General features: G+C 44.1%; 1 protein-coding gene and 1 pseudogene across 1 annotated transcript in view; both read left to right on the top strand.

Annotated features, from left to right (window-relative positions):
- The first annotated feature begins 534 nt into the window (after positions 1–534).
- The window catches only part of ACKR2 (atypical chemokine receptor 2), a 38851-nt gene continuing 11459 nt past the window's right edge, over positions 535–27926 (top strand). The window contains exons 1-2 of the mRNA XM_032594657.1: positions 535–591; positions 6663–6855. The gene's annotated coding sequence lies outside the window, so the exon portion shown is untranslated. The remainder of the gene's footprint in view (positions 592–6662; positions 6856–27926) is intronic.
- Positions 20816–27648, top strand: LOC115523770 (annotated as a pseudogene).

Genomic DNA, 27926 nt, shown 5'->3' on the forward strand with positions numbered 1-27926 from the left:
TTCTCTCCCCTGATGAATGTCATCTGTCCTGCCTGAATGTCCCAAGGCCTCTCTTCCTCCAGTGAGCACAAAAAAACCTTGGAGTGTCCTTAGGTTGAATCCAGCATCAAAGGGAGTGTGCAGTTTCCCTATGTAAAGAATTGGAAGTCCTCGTCTCTCCTGCTGATGAGCACTCCCCTCCTTCCTTTTGCAGTACAGTCCCTATAAGCGAAAACATCTTGCTTTTAAATCTTTTCTGTACCCCCTTCTCCCAAAATTTGGCCTAGTCAATGAAGTATAGAAGAACACAGACTCCAAGAGGAGCAGAAGTGTAATGCAGGATGAAGCAAGTGCCTGCTAATGAGACCCCTTAATTTCTTACTTTTGTGTCCTCTTCTGGGCCTGTGGGAGCCTTCCACTCCTGGAGAGGCTGCATCTAAACTCATACCCTGGGCTTTTCAGAAAAGCTTTGTTGTTTCAGGTAAGCATCATAAACTAAAGCTGGCTGTGTATCTGTTTGACTATCTGTCTGGCCTCTGTTGTACCTTTCAGGTCTCAGACTCCTCAGACTCCTCAAAATCAAGTGTACCTATTTCTCCTCAGGCTAGATAGGTAAGTGTTCTGTAGATGCTCCTGTCTGGGTCAGGAAGGCAACTCCAACTTCCCCCAAATCAGTTACTTTAATTTTTTTTAAGTCTATCTATTTTGAGGGGCGCCTGGGTGGCTCAGTTGGTTGAGTGTCTGACTTTGGCTTAGGTGATGACCTCCCAGTCTGGCAGTTTGAGCCCCGTGTCAGGCTTTGTTCTGACAGCTCAGAGCCTGGAGCCTCCTTCGGATTCTGTGTCTCCCTCTCTTTGCCCCTTCCCCAGCTCACACTCTGTCTCTCTCTGTCTCTCTCTCAAAAATAAATAAACATTAAAAAAAAGTTTTATGTATTTTGAGAGATAGAAAGCACGAGTGGAGGAGGGGCAGAGAGAGAAGAGAGAGAGAATCCAAGCTGGCTGTACACTGCCAGTGCAGAGCCTGATGCAGGGCTTGAACTAATGAACCATGAGATCATGACCTGAACCAAAGTTGGACACTCAATCTACTGAGCCACCCAGGTGTCCCCAAATCCGTTAATTTCAAAGACTTTGGTTCCTCTTATGTATAATTAGGGATTAGTGTACAAGAGATGACCCAAAACTTCCAAGATTGATCCTGGAACCATAATATCTTGAAATGTTTAAGGAAAAAAAAAAAAAAAGGAAACTCTCATCATGACCAGATTGGGTCAGAGATCTGTGAGAAAAGGAGGCTTAAAAAGTAAAAGCCTAAATCCTTAATTGCCACCTAGAAGTTGTAACATCTCATTAAGGATATTTCTAAAAATTCTTTTCTGGAAAGTCTTTTATATACTTGCACAAAGCCCCTGATAGCAAAAGATCAAGCCCTCCTACGTTTAGAGGAGGTGTGCCAGTTATCACTTAATACCTCCTTTTTTCAGATCTATCCTTCATTGCTTTGCTTGGGATACTAGAACATTTCTTCCTTACAGCTCAATGTTGAGCTTTATCAGTAGAGAGTGCTGGAAGGCCGATTTCATCTACATAAGCAAGTGGTTTCTTCCTTCTGGCTTCTGCTTACTAGTACCCCAGCTGTGGGGGAGTCCTGCTTGCCAGCCAATGCCCACAGTTTCCTGCCTCAGCTACTGTGTACCAGCTCTGGCTAGGGCGATCTAGTGTACTACTGTGTCATCTGATGACTTGTGGCTGTAGTCACACCCTCTCCAGTGAGGTCAGTGTCCCAGCCTTAGGGAGAGGCTCCACCCGCCCCCTGCCTCCCCCCCCCCCCCCCCCCCCCCCGTTCAAGTAGGTTCTTTTGGTTATCCTCCCTCTGCCTTAGGGTATTCTTTAGAGTTCTCTTTTATTCCCTCATAGTAGTTAGCTCCCTTTAAGTAGTTAATAATTCTTTATATTAAACTGTCCCTGCTCAAAATACTGTGATTGCTATCTCCTGAATGTCCTTTCATTGGCCTTGATGCTGAAAATGCAATTACTGGTAAATGACGGTACCCTAGTAGGTCAAGGTTTTGATAAATTCAAAATCCATTGAACATGTGAAAATACATCGGTCCTAATATTACTAGAAACTATACAAAATGAGTCAGAATGAGTTTTATTCAGCTGGAAGTCATATCTATGAATTTTATATTTAGAATTGTTATTAAATCATTGTATGGTTTAATGGTAGTGAAATGAACTCTAACAAAATTTTGGAGACTGAGATTTCTGGAATAAGAGAGTGATTCTCCCTTTTCCTTGAGTAGCATCAGCACCCAGAATAGCAGAAAGTCTCCATCTTTTAAGATGTTAGATATCCAGTTCTGTCAAATTGGAAAAAAAAAAAAAAAACCCTCCCCAATCTGTCCATCAGATTAAGAAATTCCATTGCCACACACACAACATGTATGACTGACTCTAGACCAGTGCTGTGCAGTAGAAATAGATGGTAGGCCTCAAATGTAATTTAAAATTTTCTATGGTCACATTAAAGAAAAGAGAGAAACAGGTAAAATTAATTTTAACAATATATTTAATTTAGGGGCGCCTGGGTGGCTCAGTCAGTTGGGTGGCTGACTTTAGCTCAGGTCATGATCTCACGGCTCGTGAGTTTGAGCCCCGCATTGGGCTCTGTGCTGACAGCTCAGAGCCTGGAGCCTGCTTCAGATTCTGTGTCTCCCTGTCTCTCTGCCTGTTTCCTGCTCACACTCTGTGTCTCTGTGTCTTTCAAAAATAAATAAACATAAAAAAATTTTTTTTTAATTTAAAAACCCAATATATTTAATTTAATCCAACGTAGTGAAAATATTATCAAGATAATAATCATTATTAAATTATTAATTAACATTAAATTGTTGATATTTACATTCTTTTATATGTACCAAGTATTTGAAACCTGGTATGTGCTTTATGCTGTAAAACTTCTCAGTGTAGACTAGTCACATTTCAATGTTTATTTATTTTTGAGAGAGAGAGAGAGAGAGAGAGAGAGAGAGAGAGGGAGGGAGCATGAGCGGGGAGGGGCAGAGAGAGAGGGAGACACTGAATCTGAAACAGTCTCCAGAGTCTGAGCCGTCTGCACAGAGCTGGACACTGGGCTTGAACTTGTGAACCACGAGATTATGACCTGAGCTGAAGTCGAATGCTTAATTGGCTAAGCCACTGAGGCACCCTAGACTAGTCACCTTTCAAATGCTCAATAGCCACATATGGCTAGTGGCCACTCTGTTGGACAGTGCAGCTCTTGAATATGGGTTGACCACCATGTGAGGTCACGGGAGGGACTTTAAGTTGTGACTTTTTGGGACACAGTTTAAGAAAAAAGGAACTGCATAAAAAATATTGGACTTTATTCTATAGCTTTATTGAACCTATTAATATTGTATTTTAAACCATTTTTTGTGTTAGATACAAATAAATGTAGTAGTGATGATGTGTATTACTTTAGGAATCAAGAATTTCAGTATAAAAGAAAAGGAAGTGCAATTACAGAATTAAGAATCTAGGTTGGGAACACTGTTGGGCATTACTGTGGAGTTTGTTACTCCTGTTAATCCTGTTGATCTGAACCCACTTTTTGGTAGCATGAAGATTACAGAAACTGTTAAAAATAGCAGTTTGGAGACATTTTCTGACTCAAAGCATAATTAGTAGAATGAAACTGTAAGTTCTTGACTTGACCTTGAGTCAGGGGAAGCCATGTGAAATATCCAAAATCCAGTTGGATCTAATTTTAAAGATCCTTAGGAGTTACATTGTATGAATATGACAGAACACAATTTCATCAGGTCTTTGTGTCTTAAAATTAAATTCAAAAGACATTATTGTGGAACCTCAAGTTTAAGGGTCTCTAGATACATCTACATATCTTTACTTTTTAATGGAAAGATATTTACATATCTTAACATATGTACATTTATATATCTTAAGATTTCAAAATTCAATCAAGGGGCGCCTGGGTGGCTCAGTCGGTTAAACGTCCGACTTCGGCTCAGGTCATGATCTCATGGTTGGTAGGTTTGAGCCTTGCATCAGGCTCTGTGCTGACAGCTCAGAGCCTGGAGCCTGCTTCAGATTCTGTGTCTCCCTCTTGCCCTGCCCCTAACCTAACTCATGCTCTGTTTCAAAAATAAATACATTAAAAAGAAAAAAACTCAAGTAATCAACTTGACTAGGAGTTACAGACTTCTTAGGGAGAAAAACTTGAGCAGGGGAAGTGGGCTAGGTGATCACCTCTCTATTTATATATTTAGGTATATATTTTCTTTTTTTTTTCCTGGAGTATTTAAAAAAATTTTTTTTTCAACATTTATTTATTTTTGGGACAGAGAGAGACAGAGCATGAACGGGGGAGGGGCAGAGAGAGAGGGAGACACAGAATCGGAAACAGGCTCCAGGCTCTGAGCCATCAGCCCAGAGCCTGACGCGGGGCTCGAACTCACGGACCGCGAGATCGTGACCTGGCTGAAGTCGGATGCTTAACCGACTGCGCCACCCAGGCGCCCCTTTCCTGGAGTATTTTAAAGCAAATCCCAGATATCATATCTTTTCACCCAGTTATTACCCCATGACATTATGAAGTCATTAACATAATCATATATAGAGTTTAGGGTTGCTGATGGGGTCTCAAATAAGATTCTTAACCTTGCAGCCCAAGTATCTGCTAATAAATAGCTTCGGTTCACTGGTATGCTAATTGCTTTCTTTAGGTGGGTAAGCATGTTCTAACCTTAGAATAAATCATAGAAATATAAAAGAGAAGATACCATTAGTATCAATATTTTTTTGTGTTAAGAAAGTGGCTTCGGGGCACCTGGGTGGTTCAGTTGGTTGAGGGTCTGACTTCGGCACAGGTTATGATCTCAAGGTTCATATGTTCAAACCTGGGCATCAGGCTCTGAGCTGACAGTGCAGAGCCTACTTAGGATTCTCTCCCTCTCCTCTCTCTCTCTGCCCTTCCCCCACTTCTGTGTGTACTCTCTCTCTTTCTCAAAAACAAATAAATAAAACTTTTTTAAAAAGCTGCTTTGCATATTTGATGGTTTTTTTTTTAATGTTTTTATTTAGGGGCACCTGCTTGGCTCAGTGGCCAAGCGTCCAACTTCGGCTCAGGTCATGATCTCACAGTTCATGGGTTCAAGCCCTGCATCAGGCTCTGCGCTGACAGCTCAGAACCTGGAGCCTGCTTCAGATTCTGTGTCTCCCTCTCTCTCTGCCTCTCCCCGACTCACACTCTATCTTTCAAAAAACTAAATAAGCATTAAAACAAAAGAAAAAAAGTTTTTATTTATTTTGAGAGAAGCAGAGAAAGAGAGAACAGGGGAAGGGCAGAGAGAGAGGGAGAGAGAAAAATCCCAAGCAGACTGTGTACTGTCAGCACAGAGCCTGATGCAGGGCTTGATCACACGAACCTCGAGATCATGACCTGAGCCGAAATCAAGAGGCAGATGCTTCACTGACTGAGCCACCCAGGTACCCCTGCATATTTGATGTTTTATAGATCTGTCACAGGAGGATGGGTTTGGACTGGTAGCTTTGTAACTAATTTGGAATGTTTGAGCAATACAGATTTTTTATTTTAAGATGAAACCTTATTAAATTATTCTTAATATTTTGAAATATCTAAGATACCTTTGGATTCCTAATATTTATACACCTAGGGCATTGGATTTACGAGTATGAATTTCTACCCAGAAAGTTTTGCTTATTATAAGTTAAAGCACTTGAAGTATGTAAAGGGAAATGCTGGAGATGAAGCAGTCCGCTATGTGAATACATTTATAAGCACGCTCTTCCAATCCCTAGCCCCTTGTCACTTTCCAATGTAAGAATGACCACAGAGCCTACAAAATGGGGCTGCAATATAGAAAAGCTGCCTGGACACTAACAGGTTGCTAGCCTGTCCTATGTATTTATAGCTTCCACCAAGATGGGCGACTTACGGACTTATGGTCTCTAAGTCCCTCCCTGCTCATCAAAGCCAGCCAGCATCTTAACACACAATTGAATGAAGGAGCATGATAGAATGAAAAATGCTAGGTATGCACCTGGGTTTTGCCATATATTGATTTTTCATTGTGTGCACTGCCTTTCTTCTGCCGCTGTAATATGGGAAAGCACCCTAGAAGAGATGGTCCCAGCATTAGGAGCATCCACAGGGCCAGAGCTGTTATGCTTATTCTTTGGGTAGCCTTGAGGCGACCCCTACTGGAAGGCAGATGCTACCACAGTCAGAAGAACTCCGAAAATGCATTCCTTCCTGGAAAAAGATAGACTCCTATCTAAACTCAGACTGATGTCTCATTTTATGGGACAAGTTGTCCAACATGTGCCTAAATTACAAACCACACATCCCTTCCAACCTCCAAATCACTGGTGAGACAGAAGCAAAACTATGGCACTAAGCAAAACTATATAAAACTTTTCAGCAAGCAGGCTTTATGTGTCCTGAGGCTCTACTAAGGATCAAGATGAACTCTAATGCTGCAGTTCTACAATCCACCAGATCTTGGGACTCAGTCCATGTCAATATTATTATCTATCTGGTATTCCAATAGTGTCACTCCAACCTTGAGAGCTTTCCTTCTTGTCTGTTGCCTCCTTATTGTCAAGTACTCACTTATATCCTGGGTTCCTTTGCAGCCCAGGTCACCCTGGACATCATACAGCACATATGTTCTAGCAGGATATGAAAAGGAATTTTAAGAAAGAACCCAGATGGCAGTAGTCTTATGACATTCTCTTGACCATCCCCATGACTCTATGGGGCTCTAGACCATCCTTGAGGATACAAGAGTGACAAGCCACAACTACATCAAAATTTGTAGCAAATAAGGTAAGTCTGGATACAATTCATGGCAACTTTATCCTAGAAAAAAAAAGGAATTACCGTGTGGCATTCAAGATGGACTAAGTGAAGACCACAAAGAAATTTTGTAGGGTGTATGGAGATACCAGATAAATAACCTCAGGTCTAGTGTATGAGATGGGAGACTGGGCTAAACCAGGATTCTTAAGTCCTCATCTTGCTTACCACCATAGTTTACTGCTGCATATCAAGAAGGTCCATCTTCCCTGCCCCTTTCCATCGTAGCTCTCTCCTTCAAATGTCTTTGGCAGTGGTAATTCATGGCCACTGAGTAGTTGGTACACAACAGACCTTAACGTTGTCTGTATAGTTCTTGGCTGCATATTCCACCTAGGGATGCAATGTGCTAGATACTATAAAAATTCTGCCACCTAAAGATTACCTAAGACATGGATCCTCCCTGACATTGTGTGTGTGTGTGTGTGTGTGTGTGTGTGTGTGTGTGTGTGTGTGAGTGAGTGAGCTGCTTTGGAATATAAAGGGCTCCTCATCTTTAGGGACATTTGGTTTTATATCCTTTTTCTAGCTCTAATCCTTGGAACTGGGATTTTTGAATTAGACCCATTGTAAAACCTGTGGGGATTCTAGAAAAAGGCCTAATGCAACTAGGGATGCCACTGGGGCTCTACAAACCAAGGAGTTGTCTCTTACCTCTGTAAAGGAAGACTAAAATAGCTCAGGAATTTTAACTGTGATTCAAGGAAGATAGAAAAATACAACCTTACAATTGAAGAAGTATTCCAGTTTCTTTACTTTATAAGAGAGGAATAGTGCATTAGTTGGTTCGGGTAGATCCTGGACATTGGTGGACAATTATTAAAAGTTATTAATTACTGGGGGTGCCTGGGTGGCTTAGTCGGTTGAACGTCTGACTCTTGATTTCAGCTTAGGTCATGATCTCACAGTTTGTGAGATTGAGCCCCATGTGGGAGACTCTGCTGGCAGCATGGAGACTGCTTGGGATTCTCTCTCTCTCCCCCTCTCTCTCCCTCTCCCTTGTTCTCTCTCTCTCTCACAAACAGACTTTTAAAAAGTTATTACAGATTATGCTGATTGTAAGATGAACTCTTATGTATTTTTTATACTACTTAGGGTTTGCTTGTCATGTTACATTAAGTAAGCCTCACTCCCAACTCTTAATTCTTGAAAGACCAAACAAATGAGCCTCTGAAGAACAGAGGAACAAAGCCAAGACTATGTGAAATTATATATAGTGTTAAAATACATCTTTATAGCCTACTAAATATACACTGTGGATGTACTCCTATCAAAGGGAGGGTGCAAAAAAAAAGGTCCCATCAACTCCAGAACTTCATGTCATTTATTCTGAAAGATCAACTCTGAATTAGCATAAATTGTTAGCATCTGACTCCATGCACAGAAACTATGACCCTCCTTATATATCTTAAAGGTTTTACTGGATGTAAACTCTGACCTCTTTCAAAATGTACATTATCAGAACCCTCTTGTAAACAGCATTCTGAACTTTGCTAATATAGGTTTATCAACCATAGGCCTACGTGTAAAACCAAAAATTACAAAATTTCTGGAAGAAAACATAAGAGAAAATCTTTGTGACTTTAGGGCAAGCAAAAATTTCTTAGATAAGACACAAAAAGCACACAACATAAAAGAAAAAAATAAATTCTTTGGATGCCACAAAAATTAAGAACTTCTGCTCTTCAAAGGATACTATTAAGACAATGGAAACTAGGGGCGCCTGGGTGGCGCAGTCGGTTAAGCGTCCGACTTCAGCTCAGGTCACGATCTTGCGGTCCGTGAGTTCGAGCCCCGCGTCAGGCTCTGGGCTGATGGCTCAGAGCCTGGAGGCTGCTTCCGATTCTGTGTCTCCTTCTCTCTCTGCCCCTCCCCCCTTCATGCTCTGTCTCTCTCTGTCTCAAAAATAAATAAACGTTAAAAAAAAAAAAATTTTAAAAAAAGACAATGGAAACTAGAAGAAAATATTTGCAAATCATATACTTGATAAAGGACTTGTATCCATAACCTATAAAAAGCCCTATATACCAAAGAGTAAGAAGACAGCCCAATTTTTTTGTAATGGGCAAAAGTTTGAAAAGACACTTCACCAAAGAGGATAAATGGGTGGTAAGTAAGCATATGAAAGTATGTTCTTAAGGAAATGCAAATTAAAACCACAGTGAAATACTACTTCACATTTACTGGAATGGCTAAAAGTAAAGATTGACCATACCAAGTCCTTAAAAGGATGAAGACCAATTGAAACTCTCATATTTTGCTGGTGGAAATTCAAAATGGTACAGGTACCTTTGGAAAACAGAATGCCCGGTTTCTTAAACATGCATGTACCATACAACCCAGCCATTCCTTTCCTAGTATTTACCCAAGTGAAATGAAAACCTATATTCACACAAAAACCTGTACAATAGTGTTTATAGAAGCTTTATTTGTAATTACAAAAAATGGAAACAAACCAAATGTCCTTCAGCTGTGGAGTGATAAACAAACTAGCACATCCATAAGTGTTGTTAGAAAGAATGTAATTTGGTGCAATCACTTTGAAAAACTGTTTGGCTATGATTACCAAAGTCAAGCATATACCCCAGCCATTGCACTGCTATCTAGAGACCCAATAGAAATGTATAATATGTTTATCAGTAGTCTTATACTACAATGTCCATAGCAGTACTACTTGTAATAACCCTGTAATAAAGGGTCTGACTCCATTAAAAAAAATTTTTTTAAGTCTATATTTATTTTGACAGAAAGAGAGAGAGCACACTTTTTGGGGGGGGGGGGCGGGGAGGCGCAGAGAGAGAGGGGAGAGAGAGAACTCCAAGCAGGCTCCGTGTGCCATCAGTGTGAAGCCAAAGATCATGACCTGAGCCAAAATCAAGAGCCAGATGCTCAACCGACTGAGCCACCCAGGCAGCCCTAGTCTGACTCCATTTTTGATGTTTGACTGCTGACAGCCCTCAAGCCCCATCACTCCCTTTTTCCGTCCTGTCGCACACCTGGACATGCTGCTAAGAAAACCCAGGTTTCCTTGGTGTGGATGGGAATCCAAGCCACACAAACCCCAGCCTGTGGAAGAGGGAGTCCTCATTTTGGACCTCCTCCACCTCCAGTCACTATAAAAACCCAAGCCACTTGCCCCTTATGCTCCAGCCAAACAGACTGGCTTGAGTGTTGGCCATGCTTGTCCCTGAAAGCCTCACTACATGAGAATGAATCTTTCAGACCCTCTTGGTGAGTGTATTGCATCACCATCTCCAGCTCCGAGCCAATTTTGGATGGGTGGATACCACCCTCCACGGAGCAACCACAAAGCAAACCCCAAAGTAGAAACTATTCAAATGCCCAGCCACCAGATAAATGGACAGATAAATTATTGCATAGTCACCCACTGGAACTTACAGGGCAGTAAGAATAAATGAACCTCTATTTCCTGTAATCTTACAACGTTTAATAAAAGGAACCAACGTAAAAGAATATATTATTTTATTATTATTTTTTAAAATTTGAGTGTAGTTGACATAATGTTTCACTATTTTCATGTGTATAACATAGTGATTCATAGTGATTCCATACATTATGCTATGCTCACCACAAGTATAGATACCATCTGTCACCATACAATGTTATTACAATATCATTGACTGTATTCTCTATGCTGTACCTCTTACTCCTGCGACTTATTCAGTCCATAACCAGAAACCTGTATCTCCCCATCCTCCTCACCCATTTTGCCCATCTCCCACCCCCCTTCTTTCCAGCAACCATCAGTTCTCTGTATTTATAGGTCTAATTCTGCTTTTTGTTTATGTATTCATTTGTTTTGTTTTCTAGATTCCACATATGAGTGAAATCATATGATATTTGTCTTTCTCAGTCTGACTGCTTTCACTCAGCACAATACCCTAGGTCCATCCATGTTGTCACAAATGGCAAGATCTCATCCTCTTTTATGGCTACGTAATATTTCATTGTGTGTGTATACATACATAAACATGGGTATATGTATATACTTACATGCACACACACAGCACATCTTCCTTATCCAGTCATCTATCAGTAGACACTTAGGGTGCTTCCATATTTTGGCTATGGTAAATAATGCTGCGGTAAACATAGTGCATAGTAGTGCACGTGTCTTTTCAAATTAGTGTTTTCATTTTCTTTGAGTAAATACCCAGTAGTGGAATTATTGGATCATGTGGTATTTCTATTTTTAGTTTTTTTGAAGAATCTCCATACTGCTTTTTCACAGTGGCTGCACCAATTTACATTCCCATCAACAGTGCATGAGGGGTCCTTTTTCTCCACATTCTTATAACACTTGTTATTTCTTGTCTTTTTTATGTTAGCCATTCTGACAGGTGTGGAGTGATACCTCTTTGTGGTTTTGATTTGCATTTCCCTGGTGTTGAGTGATATTGAGCATCTTGTCAAGTGTCTGTTGCCTGTCTGGATGTCTTCTTTGGAAAAATATCTATTCAAGTCTTCTACCTTTTTTTTAACTGGATTGTTTGTTTTGGTGTTAAGTTGTATACTTTTTTTAAATATATATTTTAGATATTAACCCTTTATCAGATATATCATCTGCAAATATCTTATGCCATTCAGTAGGTTGCGTTTTTGTTTTGTTGATGGTTTCCTTTGCTGTGCCAAGTGTTTTATTTTGATGTACTCCCAATAGTTTATTTTGTTTTTGTTTCCCTTGCCTCAGGAGGCATATCTAGAAAAATGTGTCTATTGATAGCCAATGTCAGAGAAATTACTGCCTATGTTCTCTTCTAGGATTTTTATGGTCTCAGGTCTCACATTTAGGTCTTTACTCCATTTTGAGTTTATTTTTGTGACTAGTGTTAGAAAGTGGTCCAGCTTCATTCTTTTGCACGTAGCTGGCCAGTTTTCCCAACACCATTTATTGAAGAGACTGTCTTTTCCCCATTGTATATTCTTGCCTCCTTTCTCATAGATTAATTAGCCATCTAATTGTGGGTTTATTTCTGGACTCTCTATTCTGTTCTATTTATCTATGTGTCTATTTTTGTACCAGTGCCAGACTGTTTTGATTACTGTAGCTTTGTAGTATATCTTGCAATCTGGAATCATAATACCTTCAGCTTTGTTCTGCTTTCTCAAGATTGCTTTGGCTATTCGGGATCTTTTGTGGTTCCATACAAATTTTAGTATTATTTGTTCTAGTTTCTGTGAAAAATGCTATTGGTATTTTGATAGGGAATCATATTAAATCTGTAGATTGCTTTGTGCAGTATGGACTTTTTAACAATATTAATTCTTCCAATCATGAGCATGGAATATCCTTCCATTTGTGTCATCTTCATTTTCTAATATATTCTTTATGACTGCATTTAAATAAAGGGTAAGAGCAGGCAAAGTTAACCTATGTTAAAAGTCAGGATGGTCACCACCATTCTTAGAGTAGTAGGTTACTGGAAAGGAGCACAAAGTGGGTGCTTTTTTGAATGTCAGGCTCAATTTGGAAAAAAAATAAAAGCGGAGCAGGATGAGGGAATGTTCTCAGCTCTGAGGGACGAGGTCTGGCTTGGCCTTTGGGGCTGAAGGATTAAGAATGTGAACTGGCTCCATCCAGTGGCCAAATGTGGATATGCCATGTCAATGCTTAAAAGCAGGACATGACAGGCCTCTCTTGGATGCCTCATAGTGTCAGTCAATTTTGGGAGTGGGGTGAAGATTCTGGGCTCATAAATGGGATAGAGTATGTCAGTAGGACCTGAAATCAGTATTTCTGTCCTGCTACAGAAATCTGGGCTCAGCCAGGCTGAGGAGGGACAAATGACTTCCCTGAAGGGAAAGTTAGGAAGCCCAGGGAAAGGTGGACCCTACCCCAGCCCTCCTATCTCCATCCAGGCTTTATCTGCCCCATGAGGCAGTCTGGGCTGGGTTTGGACTTCAGCTTTACTCAGGTATATGCTAATCTAGTGATTGCCATTCTAGAAGTGAGGGAACTGAGGCCCAGGTAGTTTGGCTTATGTAAATAGCAGAATTAAGATTTCAACTCAGGTCTGTCTAGCTCCAAACCCAGCCCTAAACCGTGATTCTCTATGTAGTGTCTTAACCTCTTCTGTTCCATGGCTCCCTCTGGAAGTCTGTGAAGCCTATGGACCCATCTCAGAATACTGTTTTAAAAATCATAAAATAAAATACATATGGGGGAATGGGGGAGGGAAAAAATACATAAGATTAGCGATCCTATTGAAATTGCCAAGAACTGATGATCTTATTAAAACACATATACCACAATTTTCAATTGTGGCATAGCATGTGCTATCTATGTGTTTCTTTATTGATGTCTTAAATACAAAGTGGGTCTGAAAACAATTTTCAGAAAGTGATGAGTGTAAATATTTTGAAATGTCTGCTACACTGGTGAGGTGAATAAAACTATCAGTGACTTCACTGGTGACAAGTCATGTATCACATTCTGTTTGAAGGAAATGTTGAATTTCCATCAGAGGTCAGTGAAAATAAGGATATAATCGTGTTCTTATCTAAGTACCTGGATCTCCTGCATACTAGGCTGGGTCCATTGGGGATCCCAATGGGATCCCTTTCTGGGAACAGGGACAGCTTGAGCTATGCAGAGCCTAGATTGTTTTCTTGTGAAAGGAGCAGACCAGGGAGGGCCACTGGCTGAATGATATAAGGTAGAACACAGAAGGCATGTTTTATTTTCATAATTGTGTTTTGGTTTTATTTTGCATTAGGGAATAGCATCAAAGCTTTGCTTTTATCGAAAGTATTCCATGAGACAGAGCTGGTATGAGTATTTAAGTTTCCAAAAGGTGATGAGTTGATTTAGAGAGAATATTCATACAATAATACGTAGTACAGGTGGTACGGGGATGTGGCAAAAAATGTGAAAGGCAGGGGGCACCTGGGTGGTTCAGTGGATTAAGTGGCTGTCTGACTTTGGCTCAGGTCATGATCTCGTGGTTTGTGAGTTGGAGCCCCGCATCGGGCTCTCTGCTATCAGTGCAGAGCCTGCTTTGGATTCTCTCTCTCTCTCTCTCTCTCTCTCTGTCTCTCTCTCTCTGTCTCTCTCTCTCTGTCTCTCTCTCTGCTCCCCCCCCCCCACTCACACACACTCCCTCTCCCTCTCTCTCAAAATAAATAAAACATTACAATTTTTTTAAGAGGTGGAAAAAATGTGAAAGTGGTAGCAATCCTGTTTTGAATCACTGGATCAGGAGATAGGAATCACTTTCATTTTACAGAATTTGAGAGGTTCTTCTGGTTCAGCCCAGCAGTCCCTGCAGCCCTGAATGGGACCGGGGGCTGACGTAAATACACGGTATTTAGGAAAAGCTCAGCAATCCTGGTCCACACCCTTTTATTTCTGGATACACTCAAGGGCAGCATTTCAAACCGTAGGTCACCACCCAGAAGCGGGTTGTGAAATCAGTTAAGGGACCACGTCCAGCATTTAGAAAATATGAAATAGAACAGAGTAGAAAATATCAAAGCATGTTGTGGGTAGTTAGGGTAATTATTATTTTGTGATGCTTATGCTGTGGACCGCCAGGCAAAATACATTTCCTCCAGTGGGTTACAGGGGAAAGCATCTGCTCTGTGGAAACAGCCTTGCCTTAACCCAAGCCTCTCTCTATAACCCTTGAGCCTCTCTCTATATCCAGAGCCCTCTATTTTGGAGGGATTGAGTTCTCCAGGAGGGAGGACTGGGACCAGGCCAAATAGGCCCCTGGAGCTTTTCAATGTCAGTGTCACCTTCCTGATCTCAGCCTGTTGTTCCTCTTTCCAGATTTTCAGCTCACACCCAGGTCTTTTGCTTCCAAACATTCCATCACATTTCCAGTTACAGCATTTCTTTATCTCCTATGGTTTCCTCATTTTGTGGCCACACTTCCCACTCCAATGTGCAATATCTGGGTGGAGGATGTGTTCATCCTGAAGCAGCCTCTGCGTTGTTCTGCCCCACCTCTTCTAGGATCTGCCATCCTGGGGAACCAGAGGAGGCAGAGGGTCCTCTATAGATCTCAAGGGGTTCAGCCCCCCGATTTGGCTTAGCACTGTCTCCCATTGATCTCCCTAAGGGTGACTGGGTGGTAATTTGAGGGAGAAATCCTTGGATAGAGTACGTAGATAACTGTGTTGGCAGACCCTAAGACAAAGGGTTGAGTGTACATTTTAGTTTGGTCTATATGAAATTGCCGTTTTAATAAGTCCAAGAAGATCGGCGATTGGCAAGGTCATGTGGTTCAAGTAGTAGTTTATTTAGGAGACACAGGCAGGAGAGTAGGGAAGTGAGGTAGGGGAGGGAAGGACGCCAATAAAGGTTATGTTACCTCTGTTACCCTGTGGGTAGCTGCAACCTGGAGAAACTCAGGGTAGTATACAACACACATCTCAGGGGCAAGGTTGGTGGGGTAGTTTTGTACCAACTCACCCCAGTCATTTGTTAAGGAGTCTTGAGGGGAAGGGGGGACCATATGGCTGGGCAGGGGCAAAACAGGCTTCGTTAGCCAGAGCAAGCCCTCAGAGGAAGTAGTGTGGGCACTGCCAGTGGGAAGTCAGCAGTGTATATTGAGCAGGTGAGGCCAGAGTGAGGCCAGGGGATAGGAGGACCACCAAAGTGTCCACTGCGGGTGAGGCCACAGGATAGGAGAATCACCAAAGTGTCCGCTGTAGAAGCTATTACCATGGATTTTCAAAGTGCCATTGGCTCTTGGCCACATACTCGAGTGTATAAGAAAACATGGTCATAGTTTTCTATAATAACTTATTTTCTGTTTTGAGACCCTAATCCACAGGATATTGAAAAGTAAGCCTCAGTTACTGTGAGGGTCACCCATTTCCCAGAACCTCATCACTTCTATGAGATTCAGTCAGTGCCAAGGTTCAACACTGTACCATCTGGTCTTTGGTGGCATCTGCCCATGGGGGTCTTCACTTAGATGTCATTTCCTGCCTTCCTTTTGGTCACCAGTCCCTCCCATCCACACTCAATCTGATCCGCTGGCACCTTCAGCCCCGGCAGGGCACTCAATATGTCATTCAACTGCTTCTGTGCCAGGTGAGGGTGTGGGATGGGGGCTGCCTGTAGCCCTGCTCATCTTGGATTCACCATTACCATGTCCCTCTGCCTCTGGACCCCATAAACCCCAGGAGACTCTGGCTGGGAGGCAGAGCACAGAATCTCTCTAATGTCTACATTGACTTGCTTCTCTCAGACCTCTTATCTTCTCCCTGGCCTGGGGAGTAATTTTTTAGATTGATATAGGATAGAAAGGGAAGCTTGATTTCCTCAAGCCCCTGTATTCCTGTATCATAAATGTGTTTAAAAAATATTTTAACATGGGATGCCTGAATGGCTCAGTCCATTTAGCATCTGACTTCACCTCAGGTCATGATCTCATGGTTCATGGGTTCAAGCCCTGCATCGGGCTCTGTGCTGACAGCTCAGAGCCTGGAGCCTGCTTGGGATTCTGTGTGTCGCTCTCTTTCTGCCCCACCCCCACTTGCACTCTGTCTCTCTCTCTCTCAAAAATGAATAAACATTAAAAAACTTTTTTGTAAATGAATAAAAAAAATGAAAATATTTTAACAATTATATTTCAGAATTTTTTAAACTTTTTATTTTAAAATAAAATTATCTAAATTATAGACATGAATTTTAAGAAATAATTCCAAGAGCTCCTGTATACCTTTCATCCAGTTTCTCCCCTTGTAACATCTTGCAAAACTATAGTACAATGTTGTGTCCGGGAAATTGATATTGATACAATCCCCCTACTTTATTCAAGTCTGACCAGTTTTCTGTGCACTAGTGTGTGGTGTGTGTGCATGTGTGTGCATTTAGTTCCATGCAGTTTTATCTCATGTAGATTTGTGTGACCGTGAGAACAGTTCTGTCACCATGAGGGCCCCTCATGCCATTCTTTCATAGTCAAACAATTGCCATGCTCTTCCTTCCTTAAACCCTGGAATCCACTAATTTGTTCTAATCTGTTTGGTCTTGAGTAGTGTTCCATGGTAGGCATGGAATTTAATCATTTTCCCACCGAGGACAACTGGATTGTTTCAAGTTCTGAGGCATATAATTGGTTTTTAACATATTTTGCTTTATGTTTTTAAAAACATTATTCTGAGAGAGAGTCCAAGGCTTTGTTACACTATCCCAGGGGTCCATTGGCACAAAAGTGTAGTTCTAAAGGAGAAGAGGACTATGTATCTCCACATTTCCTTCTCTCCATAGGGACTGGGTCGGAATGGGAACCACAGAAGGAGCTATTTCAGAGCTTCACGTCTTCTGTGCTGCTGGGGGAAACCTGAGGCAGGTGGTCTCTGTCACCACAGTGAGTCACCAAGATGATCTTCACTGTAATGAGGGGAGTGTGTCTGTGGAAAGGAGAGTCGGAATGAGAAGGGCCCGGAAGAAAGAGAGGGGCCCAGGCACATGACAAATTTAAACCCAACCATGGCCCCAAACTTAAGGAACATCTGTTATGCTCACGATGGGGTGGTGAGTGATTCTGAGGAGACAGAGTCTCAGGGCCAAGTCCCATACCTGTATCTTCAGGGGCAGGGAACAGCTGGGAGAAGTGAGCTGTGAGTGGGCTAGAGCATTCAAGGATGTAAAGACTCAGAGCTAGGAGTGACTGTGATAGCACAAGCTGCTGGGAGTTTTAGCAGAGGCAACCTCCTGCTAGGTGCAAGCCCATTTCATTCGGTGACCTCAGCTGGCACTGATCTACATTTGACTTCACCTCTTTTGGTTGGAGGAGTCAGGGCACACATTGTGATGACCACTGAACCTCTGTCCTCCAAGAGTAGACCCCTAACTGGGGTGTTTTGGAGGAAGCTCGTGCTATATCTAAGTACCAAGGAATGTCAGTAGCTAAGAAGCCGTTTAGGAGAAAGATGCTACAGAAAGGTCAGGGGTGCATCAGAGTCTGCAGGAGGAGACCATAAGTCATCAGAGGTAAACCAGCCACCATTGTGCAACTGCTAAAGAATGAATGGGCGTTGGCATTGAGCATCAGTGGCTGCTCAGCTTACAAGAAGAGTGACAACCACACAGTACATGCCTCCCGATGGATGAATAGCACCACCTGTGAAGTATAAGAGCTGAATCTGATCAGATCTCTAGCTTCCAATATACAGGAAAACAAGAGGGCAGAGAAACATTCAAGACCACCACAAGGATGCAATCAGCACAGTCTAGACCATGGGAAACCTGACATACAGGACGAACAACCAGTTTCCTCAATAAGTTTTGAGGAAAAGCAAAAAGATGGAGGTGGAGAAAGAACCTATAGGTTTAAAAAAATATATAAACCAACCATTCACAGTGTGTGGACCTTCCTCTATAGACAGAAGAAGCCTCAGGGACTGGAGTCTGTGTACAAAAAACATTAGTACCAGCCTTAGATAAGAGTAGGTAATTCTTGGGGAGGCTTTCTACATAGAAGCATGTGTTCCCTCAGTAAACTTTTATTGAGTGTTTGCAGTGTGTCCATCCCATTGGCCAGACTATGGTGCGAGGGATCCTCAGATGGGTGACAAATAACTTCTGTCCTGGAACAGCTAACTAGATCTGAGTTGGAACGGTTGGAGAGCAGGAAGGAGAAAAAAATCAAACAGAATATTCACGTACATTGTAGGCAAGAGAGCACTGATATGGGAGCCAGAAAACCCTGGTGGGTTCTCGTCAACCGTGTGTTTCTGGGCAAGGCTCTCTGAGCCGTAACGTAAGCGCTATATTAAAGCTAACATGTAATATGTGGTTGAAGATGTTTTGATAAGTGAACAAATACATTGATTTCAAACAAATAAGCTTGTAGCAAGGGACTGGTAAGTGGTACAAAGGTTACACATCCCCCCCCCCCAGGCTGAAAGCAGCCCCCTCCTAGGGCCCTGAACATGACAGGCTGGGCAGATGTACAAAAGGAGAGACATGTCTGGGTGGCTGGAAGGGATCAGCCGGTGGGGGCAGCACAGAAAGAGGAAATGGAAGAGGTGAGATGAGTAAAATTTCCTTCCTGTTGTGCCGTCAATGGAGCATGATAGGAAGAAGTTGGTCTGGCCTGACATCTAATCAAAGTAAGTAAACATGGGCTTTACCAGAACTTCTAAACTTGGGGGCAAGTTTGTTTAGGAGTTCCAACTTCAAGACCCTAGAGAGGGTCCGACTGACCCTGTCACGGGCTTAGCCCGGAATGGGGTGAAGTTTGCCCAGGGAAGACAGAGAAATGGAGAGAAAGAGATCGAGAGTGAGGCAGAGGATGAGGCAGGGCCAAATTGGGGCCTGTCCGTCAGAACGTCAGCTTGTCCAGTGCTGGTTGGGTTATGTCAGCAAATTAGCTGCCTGGCTTTCTAGCTTCTGCTCTGTGAGGGTAGCACCAGGTACTCTGTGTGCAGATGAACCACTCTGACTGTGAGGAATTTGTGGTCTGGTAGGGAGACAGATTTGTCCTTGAACAATATTTCCCTTACAGACTCAGGAAGCTCAGAGCAGGGCATTAGGGATGTTTGGAGAGGCCTGGAAAGACTTGAGGAAGCTTCTGGGGAGGAGATGGGCTTAGAGTTGGCTGGCAGAGGACAGGAAGGGTCAGGCTGCAGGCAAAATGTCCACAGGTTCACAGTTGGTCCTTGGCTGGCAATAGAAGCAGATGTTTTGAAAATGTGATGCCACTTTTTGCTGTAATGGTAAATGTGTCCAGTGTGTTAAAATTGTGTGTTAGGAGTGTGTCAGGACAGTATGAATTTTAAGGTCTCCATTCTGAAGTTGAAGCAGCACTGTATCCTGTAGGAGAGGCCCTGTGCATCCCAGCTGCCTGTCATCGGGGGCTGGGTCCACACTCTTCCCAGGGCAAATAATTGTTGCACTTCTTGAAGAGAGCAAAGAAGAGGAGTTCAGAGACTTCTTCCCCCCAGCCCACTTTGATATGGGGAAGTCCCCTTTGTCCTTGACTGGTGCTGTCTCTTCTTTGGCTGCTTTGGGCTGGTGGAGAACAGCGAGTAACTAAACCCCAGGAGGAGAGCGCTTTCTCTGCAGAAGAGAATTTGGGCAAGTGCTGCCCAGCTGTCTGCCACCTGCACTTCTCAGGAACAATCCCTGGGCAGAGAAGAGGGGGTCAAGAAGGAAAAGCGCAGGACAAGCGGTGGGCCGGTGCTGCTCCTGGGCCAGGATTGGGGTGGGTCTATGGAGGGCAGGGTAATTCCGGGAGAGTCTACCTAGCCAGGCTCAGACCTTCCTGGAATTCCCTGCCCCCAGAACCATGACTGACTTCCTCTAGCTGGAAACTGCCCATTCCAGGAGGACCCAGCCTTTGCTCGGAAGATGCCTCAGTGAATTCCAGGGAAACCTGGCCGCCCATGCAAGGGCTCTGAACCCTCACAACCTGCCCTGCATACCAGAGTGTAGGTGTTTGAGGTGCTATGGGTGGAAATTCAACTCAACAGGAAGCAGATGGGCTGAGATATTTCAAAAGAGGATGAGAGGAGTGCCTGGGTGGCTCAGTAGGTTAAGCATCTGACTCTTGATTTCAGCTCAGGTCATGATCCCAGGGTCGTGGGATTGAACCCTGCATTGGGCTTCTCACTTAGTGTGGAGCCTGCCTAAGATTCTCTTTCTCTTCCTCTGTCCTTCTCCCTCAGCTCATGCTCTCTCTCTCTCTCTCTCTCTCTCAAAAAAAAAAAAATTGAGGTGATTTGAACAGCAAAATCAATGATAATAATGGAATAAAATTAATACTCATGAGTCCATGCTGATAGATATAAATAAATAGAAGGGCCAAGTCTTTCTTACAGCAAAATCCAATTAATAAATGTAAAAAGAACGATAGAAGTTGTGAGAAGGTGAGAGGTCTTAGCCCCTGAGCTGGAATTTTTAATGCAGAAATTCAAACTGGCCTCATTTTGTAAAGTTTCTGGGTAAATGGCTGGGCGGGAGAGTTTTGCAAGTTTTGGCATAGCTCAGCAAAAGTAATTATCACTCGTACTGGCAAAGGGTGAAGCCAGTGTTCCAGACCTGCCAGGGTTACCACTCGGGCAACTGGTTTGAGCAATAGCACAGAGGTTACTCTCTTTCTGGTTATGCAGCAGATGGAAGTGCATGGAACCTCTGGACACCGAGCTGAAACTCTGGTCGTGTGTCAGGAAAGCACAGCTCTGGCAGAAAGGCAGGATGAAGACCCACTGGAAGATCCAAATCTTCTTTTGACTATTGAAGAGTTAAATAAGGAGTTTATGGTGAAAAGTAAGGACCTATGGCTCTCTCTTGAGTTGCCACTGGCAGCCTTTGGATACAGTTCACTCTAAAATCCCAAATGAGGGGCACCTGGATGGCTTAGTTGGTTCAGTGTCTGACTTCAGCTCAGGTCATGATCTTGTGGTTCCTGAGTTCGAGCCCCGCTTTGGGCTCTGTGCTGACAGCTCAGAGCCTGGAGCCTGTTTTGGGTTCTGTGTCTCCCTCTCTCTTTGCCTCTACACTACTTGTACTCTCTCTGTCAAACCTAAGTGAAACATTAAAAAATAAAATAAAATCCCAGATGAGACCCCAAAGGAGCATGATGGTCATTAAGCTACCCAACTGTCACGTTAATTACATCTTGTTTTGTTTTTGTTTTCGAAAAAAAAAATTCTCCCAAGAATGTCCTGGATTCTGTATGCACATACAAATCTCCAGGACTTCAGTGTGACTGACATGATAAAATGTGATATAAATAAACTTTACTAACACACACACACACACACACACACACACACACACACACACACAAAGAATGATAGAGATAGAAAATCACCATTTGGGAAACAACACAGTAATAATTGTCAGAAAGCGTCATCAATGAATGTTAATATTAGCGGGCAAAAGTTGATAAGAAAGGGTATTTGCATAGTCTCAAAGTACCTCCCTACAAGATGCTTCTTAATTACAAAAGAATAAGTAGTAATTTCACAGTGGAAACCCTGCAGACACTATCTTACCGGGTGATTAAAGTTAATGTTGCCAGTAATGAGACATACTGAAATCATGCACATCTGGTATAATGCACTGAGAAGGACACAACATCATTTCTGTGGTGTTCCTGCCTAAAATACATAGCCATAATTTACCCTTGAAGAAGCATCAAACCAAAAGTTAGGGATGTTCTATGGTTCTCTTCAAAACTATCAAGGTCATGAAAGACAAAGCAAGACTGAGGAACTACCCTAGAAATGGGGAGACTAAGGAGCCATAACAACCAAAAGCAATGTGGGAGTCTGCTTCGGATCTTGGACCAGAGAAATGACATTAGTGAGACAGTTGGTGACATTTGAATAAGGTCTGTAGATTAGTGAATAGTATTGTGTCAATGTTAGTTTCTTGCTTTGGATCATTATTCTATGGTTCTGTGGTTAACATTAGAGGAAGCTGGCTGACAGGCATATAAGAATTTTGTGCGCTAAGTTTGCAAATCGAAAAATTATTTTAAAATAAAAAGTTGGGAGAAGGGGAGGATGAGGAAGGAGCCTAGGTTCTAGAACTTAGCTGTCCTAATTCTCTCAAGAGAATTATATGGAATGAAAACAAGCCAGTCTTAAAAGGTTATCCATCCCTGGGATGGAACCAGGGCTCTGTGGCTTCTGTTGGGCATCTCCCTACTCCTAATTGTCCTATTGGTAACCAGCACTTAGCCTGGAGACACTTGGAGACCCCCCGCTTGAAACGTCCTCTGCTCCCTTCTGTTGGAGTGAGAACCCATCATGGCCTGGCCTCCACTCTAGGTGGCCCGTGGACCTCAGGGAAAGGCAAATGTTTAAGGCCATGTCCACCTCTCTGGGGACATTCAGTTCTCATCATTACTGTCTGAGGGAGGCAGCATCCCCACCCCCAATACAGATCTGAATGGCAAGGCTCAGAGAGGTGAAGACACCATCTCTAGATCACATAGAAGGTACACACAGAGCCAGGTTCAAGCCAGGCAGTGTGTTGACCCCAATGCCAGTGCCTGTGACCACCTGGCATTATTCTGTTACTGCTTAATTCAAGTAGAGACAACAGGCATTCACCAAGCACCTGCTGTGTGTCAGGCTGCAGGGGGTTGGAGGTAAGGGTGGCTAGACATCATCCCTGGGCCACAGGTACTGTCCCAGAAGAGAAGTACCTTCATCTTGGCAAGCATATGGTGGCAGAATGTCACACACACATATTCATTCAGTTTCTGCTCTTTTCTGGCCCTAGGCTTAGGCTGGTGGGTTCGGTATAGTCCTTGCCTGGGAGTTCCTGACCCAGTAGGAGAGCAGACAAGTAAGTAGGCAGAGGGAGAAGAGTGGGGGTGGAGAGGGAAGATGGTTTGGAAAGTCTAGGAAATGAAAATATTGCTGACACTTTGGGGGGCAGATGCAGCAGGGCTTGTTGGGAGTTAAGGCCAGAGGAGATGAGGGGCAGGATGGGGTAGGATGGTACTGGAGAGATGTCTGAAATCAATGCAGCTGGAGGTTGGGGAAAGCTGCCTAGCAAAGGCCTGGAGTTCTGAACTGCGGCTGTTCATCATCTGCTTGGCTCCCCTGCTGGGGAAATGGTCCAGAGAGGTGTGGCTGGGGACACATGTTTTCCAAAGACATTAGACTGTCTTTGGGTGGGGGGAGTTGCTCCTTCAGGGGGGCGGTCATTTGAGCTTGACTCATTTCAAATGAGGGGAAATAGCTTATGGCTCTGCAGTGAGGCGGGGCAGGGGCAGGCCCAAAGGGGATGCTTTGTTCCAGCCTCAGAACAGGATGTGTGCAGGGCACTGTCCAGACAGGAGATTCGCACTCCCTCTACACTTCCCTGAGGAAGAAGGACCCGGGTGCTGCTGCTCTCCTGGATAAGGTTGGACATCCCCAGGCAAGTTGGTCTGGCTCTGGTAGGTTATGGCCACTGCTGGAATGGGGTGGACTCTACCCAGGGGAGAGGGGAGAGACTGCATCCAGGGACTTGGAGAGTGGCCACAGGTGTGGGGAGAGGGAAGCACTAACAGGTCAGTGTGGAGCTTTCTCTCTGGGACAACTCTTGGAACAAGTGCCTCAGCACTAGGGAGTACGGCATTTGCTGGTTCCTTACCTCTTTGGCTCCAGCTCTGAGAATCTGCTTTGTGGATTCTGTAAGACCCTGAAAGTTGGTGTCAGACATGGCTGTGTGGTCTCAGGGATTCCCTTTTGTCTCTGGGTCTCTGGTTCCCCAGCTGAGACAGATGAGAAGGTCTTTCAGGGCCCCCTCCAAGGGCTGAGGTTATTCTTTGCATGTCAACACTCTTTCCTTATGCCGCCTTGCTCTCTCTTGTTACCCCTCACCCAAGTTCTGAGCCCCCTCTTGCCCCAGATAGTCTCAGAATTTCCTCTTATCCCTCTTAAGCTAAGCCAAGAGTCATTTTGGGGCCTGGAAGGGAACGAATAATTCTATGTCAGGCACTCACCTAATTATTATAAAACCTCCAGGAAGGAGATATTTTACAGGTGAGAAAACTAAGGCTCAGAGGGGCTAAGTAATTTGCCTGGGGTTACTCAGCCATTAAGAAGTAGACCAATCTCTTCTGTCTATTCCATGCTGCACCATGCTGAGTATACCACCCTCCCTGGGGGTAGTGGAGGTGGTGATTGTGTTTCATTTTGAACCAAGAATAATGCCGAAATGTAAATGCAGGCAACAGTGAGAGAGACAAAGGAAAGAAATGCAAAAATGATTTGGGAAACATGTGAAAATCATACCTTCTTCTGCAACAGCAGCTCTTTAAAGAGTAGGGCTCTAAACTTGCTGAGTTTTTATTAACTGAAGTAAGCTCTGGGAGGAGGGGTTGCCCTGTGAGTTTCTCAATGACACCAACATCCCCATTCCCTGATAAGAGCCAGGAAACATTGAGTAATGTGGGGTCCCAGGGAGCATGGGGAACAGGAGGGCCTCACAGATCCCAGGGGCCAGGAGCTGGGGAGTCTATCAGGAGACTTCAAAGGCACTCACGCCCTGCAGGGGACCGGACAAGGCCACTCTCTTCCAGCCAGGCTCTCTGTGATTCCACAAATCTGGGGAGGTTTAGTGCAGCAGATGGAGCCATGGGCATGAAAACAGACAAGATTTACCAAAATATTCCCAGAGACGATTCCTGGAGGCAGCTAGCCTCTTTTCTATTTTTCTCTTACATTTCCACATTTTACATTGAGCATGTATGATTTTTGTAAGCAGGAAAAATACATGTTAGAAAAGTAAAGAGAGAAGGAGAGCATGTAATTGTCCACTGCTCGGAGATTCAGAGCTCTAAGGTCAGCTCTGCCTAACTTGTAGTGAGTGTGGCTCTGGGCTTTCTGTGAAACCGGGGAGGTGACACATGCTGCCTGTAACAAGGGAGCCAGGAGGACTTGGAGGGCCAGGATATAAAGGCGCCTGGAGAAGTAAGGGGCCCCGTGTACACGTCAGGACCGGTTGCTATTGTTTCCACAGTGTTTTGTGCATCACAATGAATTTAAATGCAGTGCTTTCCACAGTGGACCATGAAGAGGGCATCTGTCCTTTCCCGTGAGTCTGAGACGAGAGCTCACAACAGTGGAGCTCCCAGTGTGTGGTCCAGGGCTCTGGCCCTGGAGCCGACTGCAGGGACTCAATTTCTGACTCTGCAGCACACTTGCTGAGTATCCTTGGGCAAGTAACTCCCCCTCTCTGAGCCTCAGTTCCTCATTTACAAAATGGAAATAACAATAGTGCTTATCTCCTAAGGTTGTTGTGAGCAGTGAGGACATGAATACTAGAAAGTTTGGAGGAGGGAGTCTACGACTGGCCTGTTATTTTCTTTGAGAGGCAGTATAACTTAGTGTTCTAGAGCATGGACTCTGGATTTCAGTTCCTGGACCTACTACTACTCCCTTGCCAGGTGACATTGGGCCAGTTCCCTAATCTCTCTGTGTCTCAGTGTTTTCAGCTAGAAAATGGGGCTGATGATAATATTTAACTTCTGTAAGGTAAATGTGAGAATTAAATAAGTTAATACATGTATAGCTCCTTGCCCCAGCACCCAGCACACCATCAGGGCTCTGTGGTGTTAGCTATTATAAAGAAGGCACGAGGGACGCCTGGGTAGCTCAGTCAACTAAGCATCCGATTTCAGCTCAGGTCGTGATCTCCCCGCTCTGGGGTTCGAGCCCCACGTTGGGCTCTGTGCTGACAGCTCAGAGCCTGGAGCCTGTTTCAGATTCTGTGTCTCCGTCTCTCTCTCTGCCCCTCCCCCGCTTGAGCTCTTCTCTCTCTCCCTCTCAAAAAAAATACACATTAAAAAAAAAAAAAGATGGCACGAGATTTATTCATCGCGACATTCTTTGCTGTAAGCGCTATTTATTTTATGGGTGAGAAGACAGGCTTGTGCAAGTCACGGGTTCCAGAATGGAAGCCTTGACTTTATGTTAGGGCTGGCAGGGCCTGAAGTTTAAGTCCAAGGGCATCCCAAATGAAGCGGTGAAGCAGAGTCCCAGTTTCCCACCACCCACCCCCCCCCCCCCGCCCGCCATAGGTTATTCATGATTTCTCTTCCTGTGTGCCATTCCTGAGGCACTAGACATTTTTCCTCGTGTCCTCCTTGTGTGGCTCTTGGTTCTTTTCCTGTTTTTCATTCATGTGCCATCAACCCCCTAGCCAGTCTTCCATTCAGGCACGCTGAGCAATGGCAGTCTGGTCTCCTGTCACTTCTTCATCTCTAGTCCCCATCCTTCACCCCTGTCTTTTAATGAGCTAGCCCAGACTCAGCTTGGGTTCAGATCCCAGCTCTGCTACTAACTAGCTGTGTGGCCTTGGGCAAGTTCCTTAGCCCCTCTGTGGCTATGTTTCCTTGTATGTAAAATTGAGATAATAATAGTACCTGCCTCTGAGTGGTATTGCGAGGATGAAATGAATGGGTGCGTGCCAAGTTCTGAGAATAGGCCCTGGCCCAAGGTAAGTGCTCTGTAAGTGGTGGGTATGTGTTACTATTGTTGTAATTGTCATTACACAGTAGAGGTTAATTAATCTGGCGTTTTTCCAAATGGAGGAGGAAACTGGAGTGATCCCATCACCGTTACCAGTTCCCCCAAAGGCAAGTTTTCTTCTACCTGTAACCTAAGGCCAGAGCACTTTCCGCAGCCAGACCCTGTGGTCAGAGAGTGAGTCACTTCATAACCCCTTGCCTCGACTTTTCCAGCCACAGCTAGGCCAGGAATGCAGAATGGGAAAACCAGAGTTAGAGGCACAGAGGGCTCACTCCAAGCTGAGCCAGGGTAGAGTCCAGGCCTTGGGACTCTGTCTCCATCCCAGTCCTCCCAGAGCAGTTAGGGGAGCTCCTGAGGGAGGAAGCTGGGGGTAGCCAGAGGGCACATCCTCTGACACTGGGTCTAGGGAGGCTGTGCCAGCTGGAGATAGCACTTGAACATGGCTGGAGCGGAAGCAGTGGGCTGGACATGCCGCATGGCCAGGAGCTCCCAAGGCCACTGTGGCAGGGCTGGTCCAGGCTGGGAAAATGACCCACAGAAGGAGTGTCTTGCCTCTGCTGTGTTCAGGGCACCAGTAAGGGAAGGCAGGAAACGAGGCAAGGGACAAATGAGGCGAGAAAAGAAGGGATGAAAAGAGGTGACAGTACTGATGAGGTCCATGGTCATTTGTTGACTGCCTCTAAGTGCCAGCCCTGTACTGGTGAGTTCCAACCCCTGGGTGTCCCCAGTCTAGCAGAGGAGGTGAGCGATTCTCTAAAGGGAACTGTACTCAAGGAGGTAGGTACCAAGGCTGAGGAGTGACCTTCTGTGAGTGCTTGGGGGCTGGGGCAAGGGTTACGCCAGGCTAGTGGCCCGGGCAGGCTTCTGGGAATGAAGAATTTAGGTTGCATTTTAAAGGATATGATTTCCAAATTGTAAGGAAGCCAGCATAATTTTTGTTCGCTAGAAGTGATTTCAGATGTTATTCTTGGTTTTACATTTTGAAAGCTAGTGTGGCCTTTTTGGGGTCACATTTGACCTTGTTTATTTGTTTGCTAGTCACAGCTGCACTGTGGGCAGCACACTCAGCATGGCTGTGC

Source organism: Lynx canadensis, chromosome C2 (assembly GCF_007474595.2).
Source record: "Lynx canadensis isolate LIC74 chromosome C2, mLynCan4.pri.v2, whole genome shotgun sequence".
In the NCBI taxonomy this organism is placed as follows: Eukaryota; Metazoa; Chordata; class Mammalia; order Carnivora; family Felidae; genus Lynx; species Lynx canadensis.